Raw genomic sequence first — 16,455 nt, 5'->3', positions numbered from 1 at the left:
GAATACATGAAAAACATTTAAAACAGATTGAAAAATAAATTATATTTAAAGAATGAATATAAGTTTGAAAAACTTGCTTTAAAATCTATTGCCTATCATGTTTCTAATTTTTTTTATTTTTCCAGAGATTTTATTTACTTAAAACAATGTCAAGTTGGTTTAGTTAAGTAGAATAATAAATGTCTGGATTTTTGTTTATAGTATTCTTTAAAGATTTCAGTAAAGATTTATGCATTATGTTTCACTGAGATGTGTTCTTGTTTTTAAATGTGTTTCATTGCGTTCTGGTTATATAATGAACTGCTGCATTTTTGATCACCAATTTTTCTTGTTTTATTTGCATAGTTGTGTTATTTTTATGTCTGACTCTCTCAGGTAACATTTCACAAATGTAAGCTGAATAAAATTAGCTAATGTATGGTCTAAACAGGAAAAATTATCCCGTAAAGGTTATTTTGTTTCTTCAAGAAGCACATCACTTATAGTTTAATTTTCTTAACAAAGATATAGTCTTATACTAGTTACCTTTGGAATTATTTGTATGATTTTTAAAAATATAAAAGTGGAGACATTTCCTTTAAATGAATGTGGAATGTAGATTTTTTGAAAACTAAAAATAATTTACTTGAAATCTCTCTCTCAGTTAGGGTACATTTAGACAGCACGATATTTTGAGACTCATTAGCATTTCTATTTTGGATTCATTAAGCACAGAATCCCACTGGTTAAAATATGTATGCATACACACATGTGTGCTTTATTTATTATTGTAGATGTGCGGAGAAATGACTCCAGAAAAATCACAAGAGAATATAGTATCCAAACAAATGGCAAATTATTGGAAATAACTTTGATATCACTTACCTGGGTATATCAAAGAAAAAATCTGTATACTTCACACAAAAGAAGCACTACTAGATTTGCAAAAAGAGATGGAACAAAAACCTTAGAAAATAATTTTATTGTTCACAAGTTTTCATACACTATGATAAACTACAGTTATTTTGTTCTCATTGTTAAAAAGATGATATTAAAGCTAAAACCTTGGGAAACTTGAGAGCCTGTAATAATAAGAACAGCTCTGAGTTGATCTATTGGGTCAGTTCCTTGGTTCCCATTTGGGTTGGCAGGCCTAATATTATCAAATACTTAACATTATTAAATAAAACTGAAGCTTGGGATTTGTGAAGTTCATTTTTGTACATTTGAGAAATATTTCAAAACATGTAATTGAAAACATTCTGTGAGCCAAATATAGCTTGCCAAACAAAATATGCCAGTCAGTTTATGAAATTTATGCAAGGGTATGATGATTCTGGCTTCTAACCTAGTTCCATTACACCACTATGATCCCTATGCTTTATTAATGGCTACCTTTAGGTTGTGTCTGAGGAGTTACAGTAACAACACACATGATTAAAGGTGATTAGAACGTGCATCATTCAGTCCTTATCTCTATAGAACTATTATGTTACTGACTTACTTTAGGTTAAAAAAATTTGAAGTGTTGAAATATGAAATATGTTTAAATTCACCAAACTTGAAAAAGGAAGCTGGGTAAAACTCTAACATCACCAATACAACTTCAGTCGTAATGACCACTGTGCTTTACTCCAAGTAGCTCTAGTCATGGGATATTAAGTGACTTTTCGCAAAGTTTTCCAGCTCAAGGTATTCGACAAAAGTATTTTATTTCTTTGTCTCCTACCTAAGTCTTTCTCCTCAAACCAGATTGCTTCTGAATGTTTAAGTGTCTTGTCTCCGAATCAGTTATTCCAGTGAGTCCTATCAAATAAAGGAAAGCACTTGCTTTGTCTCCTTCTGTCCTAATCACTGTGTCAGCCGTGCATGAAGCAATTTTCTCAAGAAAGTTTATGGGAAAAAAATCTACAGTTACATACTTCTTCAGAAATTGTAGGTTTAAAGCAGCATTGTGAGAATATATTGTTTTTTCTGATGTATTTATTAAATTTCTGGCTTATATATTAAAAAAAAATTTCATTAGAAAATTTTCTCCCCAATAAATACTTCAGAGACTTCAAGAAAATTTAAAGATTTAATGAGAAAATATTTTACTTACATACTTCCCCAAATACCTCACAAATCTTAAAGAGCCTTGAGAATTTATCTCTAGGGTCTCATAAAAACTACAACTCTTTTGCCCGAGAATCGTTATCCTCATGTTAGAGTCTTTAGTAATAAAACGTCAAGAATCATGATTTTGTTGAAGTTAAATGCCATCTACTTCAGTCTTTTCTTAAGTGTTTTCCCTTAAAAATGCTAAGAAAAACAGTTACTCCTGAAGCTACTTATCTTCATAATTGTTTTTTCATATTATACAACTTAAGAGACATGATTTAACACTGTTTCATTACCAAAGTATAAATAGTAACGTTCACCCAGAAGCCTTTGTTTTAACTTGGATATTCCAGACGCCAACCTTAAGTCGACTTAATGGAGTGAAAATGAACTCAAGTGTTGCAGCGTCACGCAGTTCATGTGTTCAGCATCTCAAGTCATGCACGTCATCCGTCTTTATGTAACAGCCGTGCATTGCCCTGTTGTACCAGCAACTGGAGTCTGTCTGGATCCTGAATATTTCTTACTTGTATTTTTACTATTTTGTTAAGACTGTGAGACAGATTGCTGTTCCTAGTTGTATGTATAATCACTCTTCTCAAAACACATAATTTTTAAAATTAAGATATTTTTCTGCTGTAAACCATAAATCGTATTAAATAGAGTTGCCTTTGATAATTCACTATATATATATATATATATATATATATATATTCTACATATTTTTTAAAAGGCTCAGTTTTTATCTGGAGTCCTTTATACACCTGTTACCGTTTTCAATTTGTAAAAATGAACTGCCTTTTTATAAAGTATAAATCTTGGAGTACTTGTCATGTTAAAACATCAAAGAGGATGATACTTTTCTAAATAAAAATGAACCAAAATACCACAAATTATGTAGATAATTATTATGGTAACTAGAGCCTTAGTTAGCAATTAACATTAGATAAGAAATATGGCCTCATATGAGACTTCCTTGTTGAATTATTTGAAAAACTGATTTCATGAAACTCAGGCTTTGGATTTGAATCTGCAGTGACTAAATTGTTTCAGATTTTAATTTCAGTTTAGATTACATATAAATCTTTGATAACAGATAAAATGAGTAATATCATACAGTTTAACTGGTGAACATTCAGTAATATTAGGACAGTAGTCCAATATAGTAATAGAATCTGGGAATTGTAATGAGTTTCAGAAGTCATCTAATCCAGTCTCCATGGATCTGCCATTTAATATCCTTGACTAATGCTCATCCAAGACCTCATTATCTTTTTCTAGATAGAGTAATCACTTCCCATGAAGAGCATATCTGATTATGGAGATTATACTGCCTACTATTGAACCAAATAGTGTCACTTTGGCATGCCATTTCAATTTCAGTTCCTCTAGAAATTTCACTATTATCTATATGATTGCCTTTCAAGTACTAAAGGACAGTGCACATCTATTCCTATAGGTATTGCTTCTGTTCACCAATTCTCTAAGCCATTACTTGAATGGCATACTTTAAAAGCAGCCATCCAAGTCACATTTCCCTCAAGCACACCAAAGTTTACTAAATTGTATCTTTCAAAAAGGAACCAAAATTGATTGCTGCATGCTCTGACCAACAAAGCCCCACTGGGGCCATCACTTCCTGTGATCTTATGTATGTCTTTTATCCTATGCTTAATATGTACTTTCATTTGGTAGTTACACAATTAAATTTACTCATATTCAATCTGAGGTCATTGTAACCTTTTGTTAAATGATAAAATATTGTTGACTGATCGCATCTGTGTGTGTGCGTATGTGTGTGTGTCACAACTGTCAGAAACATTAAAGTTTAATTACAAATACCCGGATTTGGCACATTTATTGGTTTCTTCTTATTTTCCGCTTATTTCATATGTCTATGTTTTATTAAAAAAACTAGTTGTAAATAATTTATGAAATGTTTATGTTAGTGCTTTCAAGGTCAATTCTAGTTGGTTCATTTATAAATTAAATCTCTTTTTCTGTTTAGAAACTAACTCATGCAGATGATGAACTCAATTATAGCTTTTGAGTGACCCCTAGATTCAAGACACTGATACAAACAAAAGCTAGGGAACATTTCTTCTACAATCCTTCTCCAGAGAATTGGTAATCAACTGGAAATAAAAAAGACAAAGAACCAGGATAAATAGGGTGAAATCTGTTCATCTATCCATATCTGTCCCATGTATTCATCATACATTAGGACAACTAAAGTTTACACAAAAATTTTTTACTCCCTTCCAATGTATCTTTATATTCAGTTCACTAGTGCTGATATTTGTTCTAATTATTTAACATCAGGATTATTCCCCTGGATAAAAAATTTGAAGAAACATGGAATACAATAGTATTTCCTTGAGCCTTTCATCATTTCAAACTCCTTAGAGATTTTCTTGTCTTCCTATTGATTCCAATCTGATCAGCCAGCATTTTTTTTCTTAAATTTAGGAAGGCTTGTAATGGCTTTTTTATTTATTAAAAAAAATAAAAATGATATAGAATTTCAAAACAAGATAATAGAAGGCTAACAATGGTTAATTATGTGCACTGTTATCTAAAAAGTAGTTGCTCAGATTATAAGACGAACACATGGGAAATTGATCAAACAATGTAAACACAAACCATTATGTATGATGAACTAATAGATAATAGTAGCACAATTGTTCTATCATACACACACACACACACACACACACACACACAATCTTTTTTGAGGGGTACCAGGGATCAATCTCATGACCTTGCACTTGCCAGGTAGGTACTTACACCACAGAGCTAAATCTCCGGCCCACACACATATACATTCTTATCTCTTCTCTTTCCTTTTCCCATTCCAGTTGTTTTTTTACTTTTGAGCAGTTTCTTCCCCCTTCACTTTCATAATATCTATTATACATTTTGGGTCTTATTTACTCTTTTAGTTTGTTACACTAGGGAAAAAATGCAATGCTTACACATGCATGTCTGATTTATTTCACTTATGAGTATGGTCTCAAATTGCATCCATTTATCTATACAAGCCTTGAATCTATTCTTCTTTGTAGTACTCCACTGTACTCCACACCTCTTTACGATCTAGCTTGATTTATATTCCATGAACATTAGAAAAGAATGTGTGTTCTGCTCCCAGTGGCTTCAATATTTCATAAAAGTTGATATCTAACCTTATTTAATAGTAATGTTGACATTTCTTATAGTCTTGCTTATTTTTGTCTAGTTAAACAACTGTTGAAAAAGAAATGTTGAATTCTTTAACTATAATTCTAGATATGTCTCTTCTTTCAATGTTCAATTCATATGTTTTGCAGTCCTATTGTTTGGAACATGCATGTTTAGCATCCTTATGACTTCTTGGTAGACTGACTCATTTACCATTATATGTACCATCTTTTTCTGTACGTTATAGTATTTTTTCTAAAATGTACTTAGCTGATAATAATATCATTGCTGTTGCTTTCTTCTGACTAATATTTGTATGATCATTTTACCATTCTTTTACTTCCAGATTATCTGTAGTATTATACTTGAAGTGAATTTCTTATAGACAATGAATATTTTGGACATTTAAATATATGGTTTTTAAATTTATTTTAATTGGTCCATCTACTACCAACCTAGTTATATAAGACATTGTATTTTCAGCTCTAAGATTTCCATTTGTTATTATGTATATTTTATTTTTGATGAAGTTTACAATCCTTTTCACAGTTAAAAGTGTATTTATTTCCTTATTTATTTTTACTGGCTATTGAACTCACAACCTTATTATCGCCAGGCAGGTGTTATTGCCAGGCTTTGGCCACTGAGGTATATCCCAAGTTAAAAGTATATTTATTCAATAATTTTGCTATGGCTACTTTAACATCTAACAGGTAATTACAACACATTTTTCATCTTATTGCTAGCATCTTTTTGTTTTAAAGTATATTTCTGTTGTAAATGTATTTATTCAAGTTGTCAAATATAAATTGAATGAACAGTTCACAACTTATTTTATTATCTGTATGCATTGTGGAATGGCTAAACTAAGCTTATCAGAATACATATTATTTCACATACCACTATTTATGAGTACACTTGCAATCTGTCTTAGTAATTTTCAAATAAAAATACTTAAAATATGCACTGCTATCATCTGCAGTTAATATGCTACACATCAGATTTATTGAACTTTCTTCCCGTCTTAGTGAATTTTTTATTCTTTGATATCCAATAATTAGCCAGTTTCCTCACTTGTGCACTTGGTAACAACCAGTCTACTCTTTCCTGTGAGTTCTACTTTTCTGAGACCTACTCAAGCCCTCTTTTTTATTTTTTAAATTTTATTTAAACAAAGCAAAACAAAACAGTAAAATACAGGATTTCAAAAAGAAAACAGTAAGAAATCCCTAGTTAATAGATTACATATTGTCATCTTAGAAATAGTTGTTCAAGTTACAAAATTAAACATAAAAAACGGACATTCAAACAGTGAGACTGCAAACAGTTGTGTTCAATGATCCAACAAAAACTTAGTAATATGGTCATCTATCTTACACACCTAAACACATTTGTAGTTGTGTCCTTTAGAGAACTTTGTTTTCCTTTCTTTTTTACAATAACATTTACACATTTTGGGTTTTATTACTCCCACAGTTCTTATTACTAAACCCTCATTCTTGAGGACTGAAGTCATGTGCCTGTTAATTTCCCAGGCCAGAATTGCATGTCTGGGTGCAAGTGAATTTACATGCAAGGGGCACCAGTTTTCAGACCACAGCACTGTTCATCTATTGATGGATACACCTAGATTGATTCTGTATCTTAGCTGCTATAAATAGTACAATAACGGCCATTATTGTACAATAATACAATAATGGAAATGCAGATTACTCTTCAACATACTGATTGCATTTCCATTCCCTGTATATTCAAGAATGGGACTGCTGGATCATGCAGCACTTCTACATTGAATTGTTGAGAATCTTTGTACTGTTTTTCATGATGGTTCTGCTAACACACATTTGCTGTAAGCGCATATCTTCTCTAGCACTTGTTATCTTTTGTCTTCTGAGAATAGCCCTTCTAACAGGTGTGAGTTAATATGTGGCTTCAGGCTCTCTGAGCTCAAAGTCTGTTGAATGGGAGACAAATATCAAACCCAAGTCACTGGCAAATTTACCATCTTTTCTTTATCTTTCACAATGTTGCATATACTGTCCAACTTTTTAGGTGAACTCAGTGGGAGGAGTCACATCTACCTATCTTCCAAGAAGTTGAAATAGTTGTGGTAATGTGACTCCAGTGTTTATGTTCTCTTCAATACTAATACAACCTCATTTTTATTGTGAAGCCAGTGCGCCAAAGTGTAAACACTGACTTCCTTAGATCATCTTGCCATCTAGAAGGTGCGCATCTGGTCAAGTGTTGGCCCATGATAAAAGAGCTAAAAATGTACTTGGTACAACTTTGTGAAAACTATTATTCTTCTAATAAAAATAGAGGGGAGGACATGGGTCTTTCCCCGCACATTTTACCCCTTCTTTTTGTCTATACTGGGAAATGGTACCTGGATATATGACAGCTATGCAGCAAACATGAGCATGAAAACCACCCACTAGGATTGGTGGAGCAGGATGCTAAAGGACCTTAAATAATTTCACAACTTTCTGTACAGCTGTACCAGCCTCAAACTTCCACCTAATGAGCATTTATTGTTTTTAAAAATGAAACAAAATCCTATTATTTTAAACCATGTTATTTCTTTTTGCTGTATACTGGGTGACTTTCTGCTGAGCTCACTAAACGCAATCCCATGTTTTTTAAATACTCTGCTCTTTTCCATCCAATGTGGAATCTGACTAACTTCTTCAAGATTCAGCTTATGGCTCTTTCAATAAGATGACTTCTATGTTCCTACCATAAAAAACAAGTTTTGTTTGGCTGCTTTTGCACTGGTTGTCAACCCTGTCTCACTGAGGCATTTAAGTTTTTATTCTGTTTTCTTCACTGGCCAACTTCTTCAGGGCCAGCATTATGCTTAGTATGAGGTACTGTGCCTGATACTTTTTAGCTACTTAATAAATGGCTATCAAGTAGACAGATAAAAACGTTTTCTATATCACATTTGTGTCATTGTGCTTTGTATTTATCATTTATAACTGTTTTCCAAGTAATCAGCTTCATAACATAATACTGTGATGGCATATTTTTCTTTTTTCTCAGTGCTGTTGGAAATAACTGAGACACTAGGTAGAAATTACCATCAAAGTTATATACAGTATATTTAATTAAAGTTAAAAAGCATTAATTCATCTGTTCTTTATGAAGTTGGAAACCCCACTTCTCCCGTGGCATCAAATTTTGGATGTCTATAAATATTTTGTACGTAGAAAGTAGTGTACAGAGCCTGAGGGTACAGGAGAGCTTTTGGACAGCTTTTCTAGTTGTCCTGCCTCCCTAATGTTCTCAAGTGATAAATGAAATTGTCCTTCTGGGGCCCATCTTGGAATCATTATGTGCTTACTGTGTGGCTGCCTGTGCAATGCTAGGATGCACTGATGACCGTTCCAAATCCTTGCTGACTGTGCCTGAGAAGGGGTGAACTACTTTCTGTTTCTGCTGATGTATCTTTTCTTTCAGCTAATGAAGGCTAGTTCTCCTTTTTTTTTCTCCTTTATCTCCTGAGTTTGTCACGAGTTCCAGAGAACTTTCAAGTCTGAAGCCCTTAGAGAATTCTCAGGACAGATCCCAAGAATGTGAGATATGGGACTCTTCTGAAATGGAGAGTTTCCCTTAAGAGATATAGTACACATTCAAATATATTGACTATATCTGTATAGTAAATACAATTTCATGTACTTCTTTCATTAAAGTAGAAGTGAAAATAGAAACCATACATATATATATATGTATATATATATATATATATATTTCTACACAGAAGTATATAAAAACATGTTTAACAGTAGGTGGATCCACATAGTGCTGTATTTGAAGCAGAAATATCAATTACAAAAACAAAATATCAAAATGGGACTGGATTTGGAAATTCCAAATTAGGCAAAAAATTATATCCCAACATAAAAGAAAAAGCCTGGAGTGGTAAGAAAGATACTACACTGTCACATTACTGGCACTAATATTTTGAATATATATTTAATCATATGAAACTCCAGTTCTCAAAATATAACTAGTATTTTATATCAATAACTAATATATAACATGTACTCTACCATCATCATAGGGTTATTGGAAGTATAATTAACGTACAAGTGACAGTACTTCTAAAGTACAAGTGATGGTTTTATTTTAAATAGTTATTTTTAAAAGAAATTTTTCCATGTGTGTGGTACACATCTATAATCCCAGCACATGGAAGACTGAAGTAAAAGGACTTCCGTGAGTCGAGATATGCCTGGGCTTACGTACTGAGTTCAAAGCTAGCTTGAACTAGATAGTGAGACCCTGTCTCCAAAAGCCAACCAAGTAAACAAAAAAGATATCTAATTTTAAGTAATAATTGAGTCAGTAATCAGCACTAGAAAAACAAAAATCAAGCTTCAACTGGTTGAGTTGGTAATAAAGATAAAAATATAAAAAAAAAAGTTCTTTAAAATTCATGTTAGTAGGTATTTTTCTTAAAAAAAAAAAAACTATTGCAACATTGTTTCTTGGCTTCCCAAAATAACTTGTATATGTTTAAAATGTTTAAAATTTAAAAAGACAGGGATATTATTATAATAAGACAAATAGTGTCAGAAGTGAGAAAGGGCTGTTTTCATCCTGGCTGTATTCCGCAACAGTAAAAATACCATTCAATTGTTTCTTTTAATATTTTTCTAAATATATTTCTAAGATTACTTAGTGATTGAATGACTTTTAGATTCTACCATTTATTCTTCTCTAATAAAATTGAAGTTTTCTTTATTTAATTTTCTTTACTACCCTCATATTTATCCCAAGTTATCCCACCAAATACTTAAATGAAATCATTGATCATTATTTAAATAATTATACTCATTCAAATATATTTCTTCCAGAGCACAGTAATACCTCAAGTTACAAAGTCATCCTTCTGAGACTTTTATATTGTATAATAGTGGACCAATTTTTCACATGCCCAATTTCCCAACTCAGTATCTTCAATTTATACCTCTTTCCCTGTAGATCTTTACGCTCTTGGCACATTCTGCCATGATTCCGGCAGTTTCATAGCTGTGACTTTGGCCTCTGCTGTTGCCTTTCTGGCTCAGTCCAAAATTTACTGAATTCCATCTTTTCCTTTTTACATTTATTAACAAATTTTCAGAAGGATGCTTTTCAGAACCTTCCTTGAAAGTAATTATGGAGATAATTATTCCAGAGTAGTCGTATGAAAAAGCCTTGATGTTCCCCCATCCTTATCCATAGTTTTTCTGGGTAGAGTTCTGGGCTGAAAGGAACTTTTCCTCAGAATTTTAAAGTGCTGTTTCTAATGTCATTTAACATTTAGTGCTGTTTGTAAGAAACATTTTTACTCCTGTGTTCATCTCTAGATACTTCAAGAGCTTTCTATTTCATCTACTAAAATCTTATAATGCTGTGCTTTGGTGTGGATCTGTGTATTTTCTGTGCTTGGCAATAGCTAGACATTTCTTATTAAAAATTTGTATTCTTTATTTCAGGGAAATTCTCTTGGTTTCTTCATTTAACACTATCTGAAATTTCTCTCTTCTCTGTAGAACTTCAAATTGCTGAATGTTGAATTTTTCAGAGTAATTTCTCTACTATGTTTGGCATTCTTTTTTCTGCGTAGTCTATATCCTCAACGTGATCTTTCAAAGCTTCCAATGAAATATTTAAAATAATAATATCTAACATTATAAAGAATGATTCTTTGCCTATTATTCTTTCTGTTCTGAACTATGTTAGGCAGAATTCCAAGATCTCTGGTCCCTCATGTAATCACCCCCTATGAAGGTGTGAAGACATTGTGATGGGATCCATTCTCTAGATTACATTAAATTATGAGCGCAATGATTTTACACATGCAATTGAAGCTGCAAATCACTAGACTTTCCATTAATAAGACAGAATGTACTGATTGGAACTGAAATAATTAGGTGAGTCCTTCTTAAGTCAGTGATAGAAGCCAGGGAGCTGTACTCCAGGTGGCTTAGAGGAAAGTAACATTCCATTTGTAAAGTAAATTGCTTGCTCTCGTGGCTACCTAACAAGAAACTATGACTGACCTGTAAGAAATGAGAGCATGCTACAACCAACATCTAGTAAAAATTCAGGGATCTGAGTCCTATGACTACAAAGAAGTGGACATTGAAACCAACACATTGGTTTGGAAGGCAAAAATGAATGTCCAGTGAGACGCCAGCTCTGGGCAACACCTGATTGCAACCTTGAGAGGTCCTGCACAGAGATGTTGAGAGGTTATCATTGTGTTCAGCAAATCATACATTTGCAGTCATGAGTTGCACATCAGTGAACACTAAGACACATAGCAACTTGTTCTTGTTTTGTGAATGCAATTTCTTTCTCATCCCTTGCTAAAGATACACATATTGGATTTTTTTTTTTTTTTGGTTCATGCATTACTTACATTTTTCTTTTACTATTTTAGATTTCTATTTGAATCAAAAGTTACTTTCAAATAGTCCTTATTCTTAGTTCATCTTATGTTTAAATGTTAAACACTGTAAAAAGGATCAGGGACCTGAGGGAGGCATTGTGACTAGGAAGTTTCCATTTTGGTAGCTAGGAGGAGATATGTTAACAACTTTTTTCTGTACCTATTGAATTTCTTTAGTATAGAAGTGTTTGATCTCTGGCTAAGTGCTGATGCCTAACTTCTAGAACTGCTTGTGAGAAGGAAAAAGATCTGAGCATTTGACAAGCATATAGGCTGACTGCTTTTAAACAGAGTTAATTTGAGGACATCGTTATGGAATGTTCTTCACCAAACCGCAGCAGACCAGTGCAAATCAACATGGAGTCACTAATGCTGAGGTAGATCCTCAAACAAACTAGTTTTTTTTCTGGAAAATTTTTTTTCGGAAAATTTCCATGAAGAATCAGAATCAGCTATATCTACCTGAATCAGGTAAGTCCCTTATGCCATACTCCTTACCAGAAAAATGACTTGTAATACACTAATTTTAACTGATCCTTTTTTTATTCAGTTGTTTTCTTGTTCTTACCTTCCAGAAAACAATTTATCATTCTCAGTGAAACTCATTATAGTTAATATAGATCTTTAAACTTGTTCTAAATTTTATATTTTGCCATTACCAATCAGTTCCTAAAGGGCACAAAAATAGCCTCAGATTTCACCTTGACTGTGGTAGATATTTGGAGATCAGTATTCTGTGTTTGAATAGCTGCTGTAAGAGGTGACCCCAAACAAACCTTTGCACTGTGAAGCCTGAAGTGTACCATACACAATATGTGTGATGAGTTTCTAATATCTCCTCTGGTCTTTACCACCACTGAGTTGTCTCCAGTGCCTTATATTCCTTTCTATACAAGATTTAGATCATCAGAGTCACAAAAGTTGATGAATAATTATTGTTTTAAAAAATTAAAAGTAAGAGAGCAGGAACATTCCAGGCCAGGCCCTGCCCAAGTGGACCTGAATGTTGCTGGCTCAACCTCTCCCTCTGCTGGATCACTGCACCTTCCTGGCTTCCTTGCTACTCAAGATGGGGTTTCCAATCCATTTCCTTCTTCTTTTTGAGTGTGCTGTTTTGAGTTTATGTCTTTACAATGAGTTGTTACGCAGCCATTGGTACTTGTGTTGGGGAAACATAATGTACAAGCAAGAAGTTTATAGCCTCAGAGGCAATTTTGTGTGTGTGTGTCAGAGACCAAGAACTTCTGCAGTCACTTGCGTCATCCTTTCATCTCCAGACATTTGATACCAAAAAGTTGCAATCAAAGAACGCTTCATCTTATAGATAAAATCATTAATAAGCCAAAATATCTGTCAGGATCAACAGCAGGATTTCAAACCACTTCTATGGCTACATAGAAGTTACCAATGTTAAGAGGAAAGAAAATGGAATCAAAACTGTTATAGTCAACATAATTGACGTCACAAAAACACTTTATCAGCCTCCAATTACTTTGGTTGTAAATTGGGATCACAGACTCAATTTGATGTAAAAAAATGACTGTTTCATTATCAGTGGGTCTCATGGTGCAATAATCTGCAAGATGTGTTGGATGGATTCAACAAAATTTGTTCTCTGGCCCGAGTGTGAGGATCTTGAAATAGATCAACATATACATCTGAAGAAGCAAACAGGTAATTCTTACTAAGTCTGTGGCTATGGATCATGTTTGATACTAATCATAAATGCTGTACATTTGTTCTCAAATCCACTTGAAAGCCGGGTGTGGTAGCACACTCCTGTAACCTCAGCACTCAGGAGGCTGAGGGAGACCTATTGTTGCAAGTTTGAGAACAGCCTGGGCTACAAAGAGCCCAAGGTAGGCCTGAACCAAATAGCAAGATCCTATCTCAAAAACCCCCCGAAAATACCACCTGAAATCCACCTGAGAATAGTGACCCTGGTACAGGAAAGGAAGAAAAGGAAAAGGACAAAGACAGGGAAATGGCTCCATGTCCAAGTGATGAGACAACGTCTCACCAACCTCAAACAAAGTCAGTCCTTCCCAACATGCTCTGGAAGAAGAGAAGGATACCAGGGCAAGAATACATCTGATGAAGCTCTAAGGCACAACATGGATGAAATCAGTGACCATGAGAAAGTCTCAATTTAGAAAGAATCCTAGAAGTGTGTGTGAATATTCAGTTTAATTTTGTTAAGATAAAGAAAGCAGAGGGTATTTTTCACTCAACTGACAAAGAAATTGTGGCTGAAGCAGAAAGACTGGATATAAAAGCCATGAGCCCCATTCTGACTGAAGTTCTTTTTAATCAGAAGATTAGAGAATGAATTAAGAAATATAGATACTATCTCCTAAGATTCTGTCACAGCAACAAAAAGTTCAGTGGTACATTCTTCATGGTTTGGAATGAGTGGTAGCGATGTTATTGAGCTCAACTCCTCTCTAAGATCCCAGATATTTATTTATTTTTGACACTGGGGATCAAACTCATGATCTTGAGCTTACCAAGCAAGCACTTGAGTCACTGAGCTAACTCCCCAGCCCAATCCCACATATCTTGAAGGAGGTGTATGATGCTGACTGTTTAGAAGTGAGGTCATTATCAGATGATTAGAAAAGGCCTTTAAGAAGTATGTTTCAAAAGAAATCACCAAATGATTCATGTCAAGTGAGCATTTATAAAATGGTTGAAGGAGGCAGAGGAAGAATATTTGGTGGTGAAGAAGATGGAAATAAGAAACTGGATTTTTAAAAAAGTAAATTAATCCAACAAAACAAAACAGAACAAAGTCGATCAAAACAAAGCAATAAAATTGGTACAGAACTTCAAAGCATGGTACTAGGAAAACAACAATAGCCATCATAGTATATCTTGTCATCTTTACAATAGTTGTCTATTCCATCAGATATAACAAAATCTAAACAGAATAAAACCAATAAAAACAGAATATTAATTAAAGAAAAACAATCAGAACAAAGCAAAACAGTGAGAACAATATAGAAGGAAATCCCCCATATTTGCTATACTGCATACTGTCAGCCTCCCAAGAGATGCTCAGACTGCTGATTCAAACCTGTAAAATCAACCAGACAATGCAAGTATTTAGTGTTTTTATGTATCTTAGTTGCTGTCAACTCAGCCTGTCCTCTAAACCAGGAAGTTGCTTATGGCAGCTGGTAGTGGGTATGTGTTTGATTCTCAGCCCACATCCCAGTAGGATCTCGGGAAGTGCTGACTTTTCTCTTCGTGGAACCTGCGTGGCTTACATGGCTTACCAGAAAACCTAACTGGTTGGCTTCGTGTTGGATGCACCCCTGAAGTGGAATATTTAAAAACAAAACAATGTACCAAAAGTTGAAATTGTGAAGTTTGACAACAAAGATGACGATGTTGATACAGATGCCATTTAAAAGGATGGATGCAACACAATTTAACTTGTAATGCTGCAGATTTTTCTTCTTTATCAGACAGAAGTGTAGCATTTATGAACAAAAGTTAAAATAGCTTAACATCATACCACATGTTATACTAAAAATCTGTTACTATGAGAGGTCTGTAATTAAGCTCAATGAGATATCTAGGGACTGTACACACATCAGTGATCAGATGTAATTTGCTTATTTGTAGCATGTTTCTTTTGAAAAAACTAGTGGTGAGACATTGCATTACATTTATACAGTTATAAAAATAAGGATTTGATTTTGATCCTTTTTCAGAGTTTGGGCTATGAATGACACTATGTAATTGGCTCCTGTTTAAAATGTTGCACCATCATTTATCCTGATTGGGTCCATTGGAGCCTGGTAGCTACTGCTACCCAGATACTGCTGAGACTATTCAGCAGAGTGTAAACACAGACTAGTTTGGAAATACTTTATTCAGTCATTTAGAAAGACAGTCTTTCCAATGTTTAATCTTTAATCTCTCAAACTGGCACATAGTAGTTCTTGTGCTGAGCTAGCGACAGTCAGATGGCAGTGAGACATCTTAACTAAGGAGTGAAAAAGACCTGCGTGTCCTATAAATAATTTTTAAGAACAAATTTTAAAGCTTGGAATTGTGATTTTTAGTTTGTTTTCCCAGTTGTAGTCTTCATAGTCATGTGCAATGCACACTGGATGAGCCAGAAAAGTTATATATTAATGAATAAGTGTTCTGTGTGTATATAGTAGTTGCTTTGTATTGGGGAAAAATTGAGAGTTTTAGGTGTGAAAATTTATGACTTTTTTATGGGGGAACAGTTGCACCAAATCTCTAGGAAAAGCTAAATATAGTTTTTCAGCTTTTATTCTTAAGATTTAAATTTCAAAATACTTAGATAATAAAAAAGAAAACTGGAAATTAAGAGAAGAGAAAATACTATTTAACGCAGGCTAGCTTGATGTGGGATTTTACTGTTTTCGTGCTTGTTTATACGGCAGAAGGAGCTGAACTGTGAGAAAGGACAATTAAATTTTTACTGTGGTTCAGAATATGGATCCGATCAGTATGGATTATTTCACACATTCATAACTTCAAGGATAGCTATAAAAATATTGACCAACACTATGAACAAGCAGTTGACACAATGCTTTTCCCTTGCAAAGTTATTGTCAAGGTGGATGCACCTAAATATTTAGATAAGAGCCACTTTACTACAGGCAGACTGATTTTCATCAGTATTTGTACTTTTACACTGCTCACTATTCCCTACCACCCAAATGACAGAATTCCTAACATGATGAACTTTAAGCTGCTGCAGTTAGGGA

General features: G+C 33.7%; 1 protein-coding gene and 1 pseudogene across 1 annotated transcript in view; both read left to right on the top strand.

Annotated features, from left to right (window-relative positions):
* Positions 1-16,455, top strand: part of Htr1b (5-hydroxytryptamine receptor 1B) — a 99,083-nt gene that overhangs the window by 48,177 nt on the left and 34,451 nt on the right. The window lies entirely within an intron of this gene.
* On the top strand, positions 11,322-15,117 carry LOC100717319 (eukaryotic translation initiation factor 5-like; annotated as a pseudogene).

This window comes from Cavia porcellus, unplaced genomic scaffold (assembly GCF_034190915.1).
Source record: "Cavia porcellus strain 051 isolate PalLab524CR breed Dunkin Hartley unplaced genomic scaffold, mCavPor4.1 scaffold_16, whole genome shotgun sequence".
NCBI classification, from domain to species: Eukaryota; Metazoa; Chordata; class Mammalia; order Rodentia; family Caviidae; genus Cavia; species Cavia porcellus.
The sequence above is the reverse complement of the archived record's forward strand: the minus strand, read 5'-3'. Positions and strand labels throughout refer to the sequence as shown.